This window comes from Globicephala melas, chromosome 3 (assembly GCF_963455315.2).
Source record: "Globicephala melas chromosome 3, mGloMel1.2, whole genome shotgun sequence".
NCBI classification, from domain to species: Eukaryota; Metazoa; Chordata; class Mammalia; order Artiodactyla; family Delphinidae; genus Globicephala; species Globicephala melas.
Window position 1 is genome coordinate 121,272,428 of NC_083316.1, and position 15,286 is coordinate 121,287,713.

The 15,286-nt window shown below is 36.7% G+C and overlaps 1 protein-coding gene across 1 annotated transcript in view; it reads right to left on the reverse strand.

Moving 5' to 3' along the window:
- Positions 1-15,286, reverse strand: part of PRELID2 (PRELI domain containing 2) — a 703,347-nt gene that overhangs the window by 73,805 nt on the left and 614,256 nt on the right. The window contains exon 11 of the transcript XR_009563301.1: positions 6,157-6,231. The gene's annotated coding sequence lies outside the window, so the exon portion shown is untranslated. The remainder of the gene's footprint in view (positions 1-6,156; positions 6,232-15,286) is intronic.

The following is a 15,286-nucleotide window of genomic DNA, read 5'->3' on the forward strand; positions in this document are numbered from 1 at the left end:
ACGCAAATTATTTATTCTGAACCTATTAAGGGTAAGTAGGAGATAATATGTTCCTTTACTAATCTATTTCACGGTATGTTATAAAAGAGTAAGGACATTCTCTTCCGTAGCCATAATGCAATCATAAAAAATCAGGAAATTTTATATTGATGTAATACCATTATCTATTGCAATGGGCCATATTCCAAGTCTTATAAATTGTTCCAACAAATGACCTTTATAACTATTTTTCTGACGGGTCCAAGATCAAAATTAGGAATCACACATTGCATTTAATTGCAATGTATTTTTGATCGAGAAGAGTTACTCAACCTTCTCTGTGTTACTTGGCCTTGGCATTTTTGAATATATATGTATATGTTTATAGAGATAGAGATATTATTAATAATGTGGAATAATATTCAGCCATAAAAAAGAAGAAAATTCTGCCACTTGCAACAACGTAAATGGACTTTGAAGGCATTATGCTAAGTGAGATAAGCCAGACAGAAAAACACTGTATGATTTCACATACATGTGGAATCTGAATAAAAAAAGAACTCATAGAAACAGAGAATAGGTTGGTGATTGACAAAGGCAGGAGGTGAGGGGTAGGGAAATGGATGAAGATGGTCAAAAGGTTCAAACTTCCAGTTATAAGGAAGTGTTGGGGATGTAATATACAGCAGGGTTACTATGTTTACCAATACTGTTATTTGAAAGTTTCTAATAGAGTAGAACTTAAAAGTTCTCATCACACACACAAAAAAACAACTTATAACTATGTGTAGTGATGGATATTAACTGAACTTACTGTGGTAATTGTTTCGCCATATAAACGTATACCAAGTCATTATGTATACCTTACATTAATACAATGTTGTATGTCAATTATATCTCAATAAAACTGGGAAGGGAGGAGTTCAATATCACCAATTCAGGGATATTGCATATTCCTTCCACTGCAGTTAGTTTATCTAATCCACTAGTATTTTAATAAAAATGTAACAGATCTTTCACACAAAGATATGAATGATAACAGTTTCATTCCTTTGACTGTTATTATCAGAAACATTTACTACTTGAACAGTGAGCAAAATGGTTTTCTTAAAGGTGAGGCTATTATTTATTTAGAATTGAGGTGAAGTTATAACACTGTTCAAGCAAACAAAAGGAATTTAGTCTAGTAAGACTGTTTCATATCATTTAGATTTCAATAATCTATTTTTATTAAATAATGGGAAAAAACACTGCATGAATAAAGCATCAATAACCTGGTCCATTATTTTGGCTAAGGGCCTCAGGAATGTAATTTTCCTTAAGATTAATGTTAATATCTGCCATTTATAATTGTTTCACATGGGGCTCTGTGGTGTTTAATGATTTACATTTAAAAAATAAGTCATTTGTCTGGGGAGGTCAAGATGGCAGAGTAAGTGGACATGGAGCTCATCTCTCCCCATGAACACATCTAAAATACAGCCACATGTGGAACAATTCTACAGAAAACTGATTGGAACCTGGCAGAAAGACTCCTGGACAACCAATGCTGTAAGAAAGAGCCACAGGTAACTGGGTAGGGAGGGAAGAAAAGTAGTCGTGTCAGGACCTGTGCCCCTGGGAGGGGACTCAGAAGAAAAAGGAGCTTACAGACACCAACCCTAAGGAGTGAGTGGGTCGAGGCACAGGTTGGGTGTCCCAGTCTTGGGGTCCTATGTGGAGGAGAAGGCAAGCCCCCTTGGCTGGTTGGAGTGCTGCTGGGGAAGCCTGGACTCCACTCATGAGGAGCACACATGTGGGCTAGCCCTTGAGGCACGGTGGAGAGGGGTCTGCCCTACCTGCTGCCAGGTTTCCCAGAAACACCTTGCCACAAGCCATTCATTCCATGCCACAGTGCAGCAATGGACCTGGGGCATCCACAACTGGGGAAAACACTCGACCATGGGACACAAAGGTGACCTGGTCCCTGGGCAGAGCCTGGGTAGGGTGGTGGTGGTCATTGCTGGTGTTTACTCAAGTGGCACCTCAGAAACTGCCCAATCTCTGATGGTGGCCCCTTCACCACAGCTAACCTCCTAATACCTGCCAAGAGTCCACATGGGATGCAGCAGCCCTGTGGATCAGTTCCACAAGAGAGCAGGGGTGACGGAAGCCAGAGGGCAGTGATCAGCATTGAGAGACAAAGAAGACTTGCACCTGAGGCTGCCTCTGAGTAGGGCTGCAGACACCTACAGAGGCAGCGCATCAGACCTCTGTCTATGTAGGAGCCCCACTTGCTTCAGCACTTCCCTCCTCTAGGGCAAAGGTCCCAGTGCAGGGAGAGAGAAAAATGCACACTTAAATGGAACAAAGCCAGCTAGAGCCCAACACTCAGGACGTCTGCTTCAGCAACTTGGGATCAGACCCCACCCCTGACAAGATAGGAAGTTCCTACTCACACCCAGCACTGGCTCTAGCCCCTCCTTCTCCAGCTCAACCCCCTACCAATGTGATAGCTGCCAGCACACTCTGAAGAAAAACAGGACTGACATCCACATCAAATCCAACTCTCCCATAGAAGGCACTGGTCACACACAGTCTGTACAAGGACACTCCCACACAAGAACACCACTTCAAGACCACAGTAGGTAACCATTTCACCTAAATTCATAGAGACAGTATGAAGCAAAATGGAAATGTGGAGTAACTACTCAATTGAAAAAGCAAGAGAAAACCCCTGAAAAAATAATGAAACAAATAAGTAATTTACCAGATAAAGAATTCAAAACATTGGTAATATGAATGTTAACTGAATTAGGGAAAAGAATTGATCTAAACAGTGAATATTTTTAATAAGGAACTAAAAAAATATTTAAAATATACCCAATCAAGAATGAATAATTCAATAGCTAAATTTTTTTTAAAAAAAAAGACTAAAAGGAATGAACAGCACACTAAATGATAATGCATAAGTGAGCTGGAAGAGAGAATAATGAAAATCACCCAATCAGAAAAGCAGAAAGAAATACAAATGAAAAAAAGAAGCAATCTGTTGAGATCTCTGGGATAACATTAAAGTGCTCCACAACTGCATTATAGGGTTTCCAGAAGGAGAAGAGAAAAAGAAGTGTATCAAAAATGTATTTGAGGAAATCTTGGCTGGAACTTCCCAAACCTGAGGAAGGAAAGAGATTTTCAGGTATAGGAAGCACAGAGTGTCCCAAACAAGATGAACCCAAATAGACACACACCAAGACATACCGTATTTAAAGTGGCAAAGGGTAAAGATAGAATTCTAAAGGCAGCAAGGGAAAAACAAAGAGTCATATACAAGGAAATCCCCATAAGACTATCAACTGATTTCTCTGCAGAAAGTTTGCAGGCCAGAAGGGCCATGATATATTTAAAGTAGTGAAAGGGAAAAAAATCCCAACAGAAGATACTCTACAGCAGGATATAATTTAGAACAGGAGAGATAAAGAATTTCTCAACAAAAATAAACTCAAACTGGATTAGAGACCTAAATGTAAGGCCAGACAGTATAAAACTCTTAGAGGAAAACATAGGCAGAAAACTCTTATGAAATAAATCACAGCAAGATCCTTTTTGACCCACCTCCTAGAGAAATGGAAATAAAAACAAAAATAAACAAATGGGACCTAATGAAACTGAAAAGCTTTTGCACAGCAAAGGAAACCGTAAACAAGACGAAAAGACAACCCTCAGAATGGGAGAAAATATTTGCAAATGAAGCAACTGACAAAGGATTAATCTCCAAAATTTACAAGCAGCTCATGCAGCTCAATATTAGAAAAACAAACAACCCAATCAAAAAATGGGCAGAAGACCTAAATAGACATTTCTCCAAAGAAGATATACAGATTGCCAACAGACACATGAAAGAATGCTCAACATCATTAGAGAAATGCAAATCAAAACTACAATGAGATATCATCTCACACCGGTCAGAATGGCCATCATCAAAAAATCTAGAAACAATAAATGCTGAAGAAGGTGTGGAGAAAAGGGAACACTCTTGCACTCCTGGTGGGAATGTGAATTGGTACAGACACTATGGAGAACAGTATGGAGGTTCCTTAAAAAACTAAAAATAGAACTACCATTTGACCCAGCAATCCCACTACTGGGCATATACCCTGAGAAAACGGTAATTCAAAATGAGTCATGTACCAAAATGTTCATTGCAGCTCTATTTACAATAGCCAGGACGTGGAAGCAACCTAAGTGTCCATCAACAGATGAATGGATAAGAAGATGTGGCACATATATACAATGGAATATTACTCAGCCATAAAAAGGAACGAAACTGAGTTATTTGTAGTGAGGTGGATGGACCTACAGACTGTCATACAGAGTGAAGTAAGTTAGAAAGAGAAAAACAAATACCGTATACTTACACATATATATGGAATCTGAAAAAAAAAATGGTCGTGAAGAATCTAGGAGCAAGACAGGAGTAAAGACACAGACGTACTAGAGAATGGACTTGAGGATACGGGGAGAGGGAAGGGTAAGCTGGGACAAAGTGACAGAGTGGCATGGACATATATACACTACCAAACGTAAAATAGATAGCTAGTGGGAAGCAGCTGCATCACACAGGGAGAACAGCTCGGTGCTTTGTGACCACCTAGAGGGGTGGGATAGGAAGGGTGGGAGGGAGGGAGATGCAAGAGGGAAGAGATATGGGGACATATATGTATGTATAACTGATTCACTTTGTTATAAAGCAGAAACTAACACACCATTGTAAAGCAATTATACTCCAATAAAAATCTTAAAAAAATAAATGTCTCTGAATAAGTGAAAAGAAAAAGAATTTCTCAGATAAGGAAAAACTAAAAGAAATCAGCAATACTAAACCTACTCTAAAAGAAATGTTAAAGGGTCTTCTATAAATAAAAAAGTAAGAATCTATAGGAAAGGGAAAATCCCTCAAGGAAATGCAAATATATAATAAAGACTCAGGATCAACCACCTAAACAAGCCAGTATGTAGATTAAAAGAAAAAATTGTAAAAGCAACTATAACTACATTAAAGGGATAAGCATGAAGATATAAAATAAGACATCAAAACACAAAATATGGGGGATGGGAGTAAAAAAGGTAGATCTTTTAGAATGTGTTTGAACTTAAAATAACTACCAGTTTAAACAAGTAGGTATAACTATGGGTCAACATATATAAACTTCGTGGTAACCACAAATCAAAAACCTAAACTAAATGCACAAAAACTAAAAAGAAAGGAATACAAACATACTACTAAAGTTAACCAAAGTTTCCTTCAAACCACAAAAGAAACAAAAAGAAGAAATGAACAGAAAAGACCTACAAAAACAACCAAAAACATGTAATAAAATGACAATAAGTACATACTTATCAGTAATTACTTTAAATATCAATGTACTAAATGCTCTGATCAAAAGACATAAAGTGGCTTATCAGATAAAAAGACAAGACCCTTCATAATGCTGCCTACAAGACACTCAATTGAGGGCTAAAGACACATACAGATTGAAAGTGAGGGGATGGAAAAAGATATTTCATGTAAATGGAAATGACAAGAAAGTGGGGGTAGTAATACTCATATCAGATGAAATAGGCTTTAAGACAAAGGCTATAAGAAAAGACAAAGAAGAGCATTACATAAGGATGGAGGGATCAATAGAAAAAATATACTTGTTAATGAGAGGAGAAATAACAACTGATACCACAGAGAAACAAAAACTCCTTAGAGAATACTATGAACAGTTCTATGCCAAAAAATTGGACAACCTAGAAGAAATGGACAAATTTCTAGAAACATACAACCTACCATGACTTAATCAGGAAGAAACAGACAAAATGAACAGATCAATCATTAGTAGTGAAATTGAACTTATAAATTAAAAAAACTCCCAACAAACAAAAGTCCATGACTGGACAGCTTCACATGGGAATTCTATCAAACATATAAAAAGAACTAATAACTGTCCTTCTCAAAATATTCTCAAAAATTGAAGAGGGCAAAACACTCCCAAATTCATTGTACAAGGCCACCATTACTCTGATACCCAAACCAAAAACACTACAGAAAAATAAAATTGCAGACCAGTACCTTTGATGAATATAGATGCAAAAGTCCTCAACAAAATATTAGCAAACAGAATCCAACAATATATAAAAAGGATCACGTACCTTGATCAAGTTCAGTTTATTCCAGAAACACAAGGATGGTTCAACATTGGTAAATCAATCAACGTGGTACACCACCTTAACAAAAGAAAGGACAAAAATCACATGATAATTTCAATAGATGCAGAAAACGCATGTGACAAAATTCAACAGCCATTCATGACAAAAACTGTCATCAAGGTAGGTACAGAGGAAACATATCTCAACATAATTAAGGCCATTTATGAAAAAAACCCAGCTAACATACACAATGGTGAAAAACTGAAAGCCTTTCTTCTAAATTCAGGAGTAAGACAAGGATGCCCAGTTTCACTTCTGTTTAACATATTTTGAAAGTCTTAGCCAGAGAAGTCCGATAAGAATAAAAAGGCATTTAAATTGGAAAAGAAGAAGTAAAAGTGTCACTATTTTCTGATGACAAGATACTTTATATAGAAAACCCTAAAGGCTCCACCTAAAAGCTATTAGGATTAATAAATTCACCAAAGTGTCAGGAGACAAGATTAATATACAGAAATTGGTTGCTTTTCTATACTCTGATAACTGTCAGCAAAAGAAAGGAAGAAAACAATTTTGTTTAAAATCATATCAAAAATAATTAAAAACCTAGGAATAAACTTATCCAAGGAGGTGAAAGTCCTATACTCTAAAAACTATAAAACAGTGATGCAGGAATTTGAAGACGATACAAAGAAATGGAAAGATACCCCATACTCTTGGCATATTCTTGGATTGGAAGAAATAATATTGTTAAAATGGCCATACTACCTAAAGCAGTCTATAGTTTTAATGCAATCCTTATCAAAATACCCATGTTATTTTTCATAGAATCAACACATAATCCTTAAATTCATATTTAACGACAAAAGACCCCAAAATGCCAAAGCAACCTTCAGAAAAAAGAATGGAGTTAGAGGTATCACACTCCCAGACTTCACGCTATATTACAGCTAATTTAAAAAGCATGGTACTTGTACAAAAAGAGACAGAGACCAGTGGAGTGGAAAAGGGAGCCCAGAAATAAACCCACATACTTATGGTCAATTAACCTATTGCAAAGGAGGCAAGAACATACAATGAGGAAAAGAGAGACTCCAATAAGTGGTGCTGGGAAAACTGGACAGCTACATGTAAAAGAATTAGATTAGAACATTTCCTCACACTTAGCACAAAAATAAACTCAAAATGGATTAAAGACCTAAATGTAAGACCTGAAGCCATAAAACTCCTTGAAGAAAACATAGAACATTCTTTAATGTAAATTGTTGCAATATTTTTCTGTATCTGTCTCCTAAGGCAAACGAAATAAAGGCAAAAATAAACAAATGGGACCTAATAAAACTTAAGAGCTTTTGAGCAGCAAAGGAAATTATCAACAAAATGAAAAGACAACTGACAGAATGGGAGAAAATATTTGCAAATGATATGACCGACAAGGGCCTAATATCCAGAATATAAAAACAGCTTATACAACATTAAAAAAAAAAACCCAAACAAAAAATGGACAGAAGACCTAAATAGACATTTTTCCAAAGAAGACATGCAGATGGCTAACAGGCACCTGAAAGAATGCTCTACATCACTAATCATCAGAGAAATGCAAATCAAAACAATGAGATATCTCCTAATTTCTGATAGAATATGGCTATGATCAAAATGAACAAATGTTGGCAAGGATGTGGAAAAAAGGGAACCCTTGTACACTGTTAATGAGAATGTAAATCGGTAGAGCCACTATGGAAAACAGTATGGAGGTTCCTCAGAAAACTAAAAATATAACCGCCATATGATCCAGCAATTCCACCCCTGGGTATATATCCGGAAAAAAAAAACACATAACACTAATTTGAAAAAATATGTCCACCCCAGTGCTCATAGCAACACTATTTACAATAGCCAAGATATTCAAGCAGCCTAAGTGTCCATCAACAGGGTAATCGATAAAGAAGAAGCAGTACATATATACAATGGAATATTACTCAGCCATAAAAAATCATGAAATTTTGCCATTTGCACCAACATGTATGGACCTAGAGAATATTATGCTTAGTGAAATAAGTCACACAAGAGAAAGACAAATACTATGTGCTATCACTTATATGTGGAATCTAAATATAATACAAACGAATATATATGCAAAATGGAAACAGACTCACAGATACAGAAAACAAACAAGTGGTTACCAAAGGTGAGAGGAAAGGGTAGAAGGGCAAACTACAGTTGTGGGATCAAAAGATATAAACTATGTATAAAGCAGATAAGCAATAAGGATATATTCTATAACACAGGAAATTATAGCCATTATCTTGTAATGACTTTTAACGGAGTATAATCTGTAAAAGTACTGAATCACAATGCTGTACATCTGAAACTAATATAATATTTTCAATCAACTATATTTGAATTTTTAAAAATGAAAATAAATAAGTCATTGTTTTCTAATCAGAAATACAATAACTTTTTGTTATACAATTTGGAAAATACAAAAACTATAAAGAAGAAAATGGAACTCGCCTATCATCCTACCACCCTGAGAGAAGTTTTGGAAACATTTCACGAATACGCATACATATTTTGCAAAACTGATCATGATGCATAAGAGCCAAGAGCTCACAAGCCAGTAAGGCAATGGGTGAGGGGCAACGGTCAGGCATGCTGGGGATTGTGACCAACCAGGAAGCACAGGCCAGGTTTCAGGGAGCTGAGCCTCCTCATCTCCAGACCACTGATGCTTCCAGGTGGGTGTGGCCTGAATGTGCCAAATCTCCAGGATTTTAGGGAGGACCTGAAAATAAGGTTCTTTTAAAGAGGTATATCCTGGTTTTTAAAATATTGGCAACTAGTTAAAACAATTAACACCATGCAAGCTAAACTAAACAAATCTACAGGCTAGATTCCACAAAAGAGATTTTTACCTCTTCTATTTACTCTTAATATCCTACCTTTTTCACTTAACTTTACCAACTGAGCATTTCCCCTATATCCTTAAATAGTCTTTCTAAGCATAAACTTTCATTTGAATGGCAATTCAGAATTAAATCATAGGCATGTGTCATTATTTATACTGCTGTATCCCTAATATTTAGACAACATATTGTTTCCTTTTTGTTATCCTTACTAATGCTTTGATGAGCGTTTCTATATATAAACCTTTAGAAATACAACTGTATCTGTATTTATTAACTCCTAGAAGTGGTATTACTAGCTCCTAACACAGTAACAATTTTAAGGTACATATAGTTAAATTGCTTTCAAAATTGTTATAGCAATTTTCCCTCCCACTAGCAATATTTTAGAATACCATATCTATAGCAGTCTTACCATTACTTCGTATTACTTTTCTGTTTTTAATTTCAGAAATTTAACAGGTGAAATAATGTTGTAACAGCATTTTTACTTAAGAGTTTGGGAAGACTTTAAACTGGGAACATTTTTCTTTTTCATGGAATCACTTTACTTCATAATCCAATGATAATCCATGAGACAAATAATTATCTAGACAAAACAGTGGCTCACTAATAATTGCAGGAGAACAGAGTAAAAGTCACCTTGCTAGACTGTAGTTTAATGCTCATACACATTCCATTCCTTTCATTTATTCAACTTTGGGGACTGATTAAGCCAAGAAACAGCTAAGGAAAACGACTGTGTTTTTGAAGCATAAATGACAATGCATATTTCAAAGTGTAAATGTCTCTTGCTTTGCAGGGCCAATATATTTCAGCAAAACTGGCTGTAAAGTGAATCGTGTTTCCCTACAGACTTTTGATATAAAATCAGCAATATGTTGTTTTAGCAAGAAAAAGATGACTAACTTCAATAAAAAAATAGCTTAATTATAAATAAAGATTACCAAGTTGTGAGATGTTGCATGGATTCATTTATATTTGAGAGCCTATAACGTGCCAGCATCATGCCAGGACTGAGGATGTAGCCGACAGACACTAAAACAAAATGTCATATCTTATAGCACTTTCCAAGCTTTGAGTTCATGCCTCACTTGAGGGACTTACAGCCCATGCTAAGAGCTAAGTTTGGTATCACTTTGTCCCTAGTTCCCAGGATGAGTAGCTCTCTTCCTATGCTGTAATTGTTTATGAGATATAATACAATTAAATACAAAGTTGGAGTTTACAGGCAGATGTCACTATGCAGTACAGGTCATATACTCCTTTCTTAGATGGAGATGTTGATATCACAATGCACTTTATCAGTTTTTTAAATTTCATTTTTTGCTTAAAAGAATTTTCTTCAAATGAAGAAGACTTTATCTTAGCTAAGAAGTTATTCCTAACATTCCCAAGTTCACAAAAGTACTTATCAAATAACTACTAATGCAAGACACCATAGGTGCTGGGATCTTGACTGTGACGGTCAAGCATGTATAGGCACTGCTTTTATGGAATTTGTATTTCACTAGGAGATTCAAACCAAAAAATGAATAAACAAATGAATTAATTATATATTGTCATAGTACTATAAAAGAATGAATCTACTATAGGCAGGATTAACAGGAAAAGCATCCTTGAGAATATTAATTTTTATCTAGGAGACTCACATGTGAAGGTTGGAGGTAATCATGTTCCAAGCAAAGGAAGAAAGAGATCTGAGGCAGGAAAAAGGAAATCTATTTGAAAAATGAAAGAAGACTGGAGTTCAGCAGGAAAGGAGAAGAGAGGCAGGAAATATATTAGGGAAGATACCAGGGCCAGATCCTTTAGGGCCTTGTAAATCATAGTAAGGAATTTAGATTTATTCTAAAAAAAAAAAAAAAAAAAAGGAGAAACCATAAGAGAAACAACAACCAAAGGTCTACATGACAAGTGGATGGTGTTTTGTGGGGGCTGTACTGGTTTTCCAGGCTAAAATTTGTAACAGAGATATAGGACAAACTAAACTTTACCACTTGTATTAGAATGAGTATTTTAAAGATAAAGGGCCAACTGTACTCAAGACTGAACGAAAATATATGTGATTGTACAAAAGAACCCAAAGAACATGTGAATAAGTAGCATGTGACTGCAGAAGAAAGACTTCCATCTCTAACTTTTCTGGAGGTAGAGAAGTTCACCCTGCAGACATGGCTGGGAACCCAGAACATGAGCGCTGGAATAGTAAAAGTCTCATTGCAGGCCATATGCATAAAGGATATTCTGCTGTGAGCATGGAATTGAAAGGCACCCAACCAAACTAGGGTGGAGTGGCAGTGCAACCCTAGAAAAAAATGCATTTTGATGTGAGCTCAGGTGTGGGTGACTATTTTCATAGTATTGTTTCAAGCCCCATGAAGGGTGTAATAAGCTTTATTTGATTTGTAATTTCTGGCATAAATATTTGGAAACAATCCATATAATTCCTGTAATCACAAATGACTGTATATGGCTTACTCAAACAAATATATACATGGGATTTTTCCTTATTAAAAAAAATGATTAGGGGGCTTCCCTGGTGGCACAGTGGTTGAGAGTCCGCCTGCCGATGCAGGGGACACGGGTTCGTGCCCCGGTCCGGGAAGATCCCACATGCCACGGAGCGGCTGGGCCCGTGAGCCATGCCACTGAGCCTGCACGTCCGGAGCCTGTGCTCCGCAACGGGAGAGGCCACAACAGTGAGAGGCCTGCATACCGCAAAAAAAAAAAAAAAAAGATTAATAGAAAACAGTTCTTAAATTATCATTAACTTTGTTTGGTCTTTTATTTTTTTCCATCTCCCATGTATCTCTAACGCGGTTGGTGTCAATTTTTATAAGTTAATAAGTGTTCTTTAAAATCTACTACTACTCCTTCTTCCAAGGAACTCATTTAACATGTTGCTTTTTATGACAAAAGACATTAAACTTCTTAATCTCAAATGGTGATTAGTGGGAAAAAAAGTGGAAAAACAAAGGTGCATTAGTGGAAAGCTATTGTCCAATCATAATAATGAACTCAATTAATTTTGGGGCCGGGCTTCCCTGGTGGCGCAGTGGTTGAGAGTCCGCCTGCTGATGCAGGGGACACGGGTTCGTGCCCCGGTCTGGGAAGATCCCACATGCCGCGGAGTGGCTGGGCCCGTGAGCCATGGCTGCTGGGCCTGCGCGTCCGGAGCCTGTGCTCTGCGACGGGAGAGGCCATGGCAGTGAGAGGCCCGCGTACCGCAAAAAAAAAAAAAAAAAAAATTGGGGCATCTACATTCTCTGTAGGACCAGGGGTTTTATTATGTAGAGGAAATAATAGAGAAGCTTTAGGAAAAAACCTTTCATACATCCCCAAAAATAACCACCATACTACCTCAAAGAAGCAAAGACATGAGTCCCAGGCTGGAGGGAAACTGCTGAACTTAATATCCTGTGTCATTTCCCATGGTATTATGTTTGCTTATGCCAAATGGATATGGCCATTTTTAGCTCAGATTTTCAATGGTTTATTTTTTCATCTCATCTGTGCTCAGATGTACAATTTCATCTGTTCACACCTGCGTAAAAAACATGTTGGTTGTGTAGAAAACTGTTACTGCTTCTACCACATGGGACTGGAGTATTAAATGCCTAACAGGCCAGTTGCTTCCAAAGAAAGCAAAAGATTCATTAGGATTTAGACTCCCTTTATGATTGCCTAGTACAAATCAAAACTCCTTTGTTCTGTTTGTGCTAACATTTCTTCTCTAATCCTTTCACCAGAATTTTTATGCCTTATGAGATGAACTGCTTTATTGGTAACTTCTACTAGGACAGATAAAATTCTGCTTCATGATTTAGCTAAATAATTTCTCAAGAGTGATTTATGGGGGAAAATATCCAAGATTAAGGAATATCTTTCCTAGATCTTGATGAGAGACTTACAATACAACTAAAATCCATATTCAGCTCCAAAGTTAAGTTCACTTTAAAAAGCCAGCCTTTGATTTTTACCCTCAGCTGTGAATACAAAACCAACAGCATCTTTGGTTTCAGTTACATAGAGGTTCACAAGAAGAGCCTATATCTGCCTCCATGAATTTAACATCTTCAACAACCACACTGAAGAAATTTGAGTGAAGTTTGTTTCTAAACCAGAAATGTACCCCTTCTATCACAAGTACCAGATAGTGGAGACATATGTGTATTCATTCATGAACACAAACATGTATCAGGCTCACTGGACAATGGTGAATATAACAAGACTTGGTGCCTGCTTCTGTGAATCTTATAATGAGAAAGTTTGACAATTAGGAAATCACACAAATAAATACAAAATTGCAATTGTGATAAGCAAATCATAGGTAAGTTGCAGGGTAAACAGAATATAGAGCAGTGAGATCTAAACTAGCCTGTGGTTGGTAGGTGACTTCCAAGTGTAAGTGACATCTGAGCTGAGAAGTGAAAAATATTTAAGAGTTAAATAGGAAAGGTAGGGATTGTTAGAGAATATTAGGGAACTTGTTTCTTATGGCAAGGGGCATGATTCTCTGAGAGACAGCAAGAAGACCAGAAAAGAATGAGTAAAGAGAATGTGGGAAAGCCACAATGGATGAGGTTGGAAGGGTAGACAGGCCCTTTATTTTCAAGGTCCTTCATGCTGTTTTAACAAGATTTTATGTGTGTGTGTGTGTGTGTGTATATATATATATATATATATTTAGCCCATATCCATGGGTTCCATATCAGTGATTCAACCAATCATGCACTGAAAATGTTTGGAAAAAAATTCCCAAAATTCAAAACTTGAACTTTCTGTGTGCCAGCAACTATTTATACAGCATTTACATTGTATTTACAACTATCTGCATAGCATTTACATTGGTATTATAAGTAATCTAGAGATGATTTAAAGTATATGGGAGGAAAGTTACAAATTGACTAGCCCATTTACCAGAAACTTCAGTAGATGTTTTACGTGACTTATTTCAACAACAACCTGTAAGTATGTATTATTCCTCACGTTTTACATACAAGTGTTCACTTTCCCTGGAGCCTCTCTACTTGGCTTCACTTCTTGATACATTCAAAAATTTGGTCACAAACCAGGCGAGTTTCTTGGATATTGCAATGAACACATGGAGCTCACAGTATAATAGAAAAGACAGACTTTAAAGAGGTGGTTTCAATAGCAATGAGTGCTGTGAAGGAGAAGTTTAGATTGCTATAGGAACACATAGTGGGGAGGCCTCGACTCATCAGGGAGATGGAAGATCAGGGAAGGCCTCCTTGAGAAAGTGACTCTTGAGCTGAAACCTGAAAGACAAATAGCATTTTACTATGTGAAAGTATAAGCGTGGGAGGAGAGAACAGGGTCATCAATCAGAAATATTAGGTTGTGTGAATACTCAGATTCCATGGAGGATATGGCCATGCAAGGAACTGAAAGAATGTCAGTTTGACAGAAGCAGAATAATTTGTTAAAGAAAGTCACAAATGAGGCTAAAGAGTAGGTAGGAACTGGATCATCTCAGGACTTACAGCCACTTGAGGGACAAGGGACTTTTTCTTAAAGACAATGGGGAGGGGGTAGGGCAAAGGATTTCAGACATTTTAAGTAATTCCTATACCTAGGGATTATCATAGCTCTTTCCTGGCTCCCTGCTATTCTAAAATATGCTACTTACATCTAATGGTCTTAGTGGAATAGAAAAAAGTGGGTACTCACATCTAATAGTCTTAATGGAATAGAAAAAAGTGGGAAATTACAATATCCCTGTGGCTATCTATCTGTCTATCTCTGTCTTTCTATCTATCTCTCTATTTATCTATCTATCTATCTATCATCTGCTTACCTAACTATCTGTCTATCTTCTGCATGTTGCCAGCTCTTTGCTTTTGGTTTTGTTTCTTTGATTTTTTCTGCCAGAAGAGATAACTTCCAATCTCTGTGTGGATTTTAGTCCTGATCAAACTGCCAATCACACTCCCCCTGCCCTAATTTCTGTGGTTCCTTCTCTATTATATCACTGCTTGCAACAAAATCAGTGCTCCCTGGACATGTCCACTTTCAGTCAAAAGAGAAAAGTGCACACGTTTGCTTGGAAAATTGTCTCTTTACATTAGCAAATTTGAATCTAAACTGGCAAATATGGCTTTAAACATTTAGAAAAATGTATTTTAGTCAAATATCTGATGGAAGTTTACATCTAGCTAACACACACACACTATATATATATATATATATATATATATATA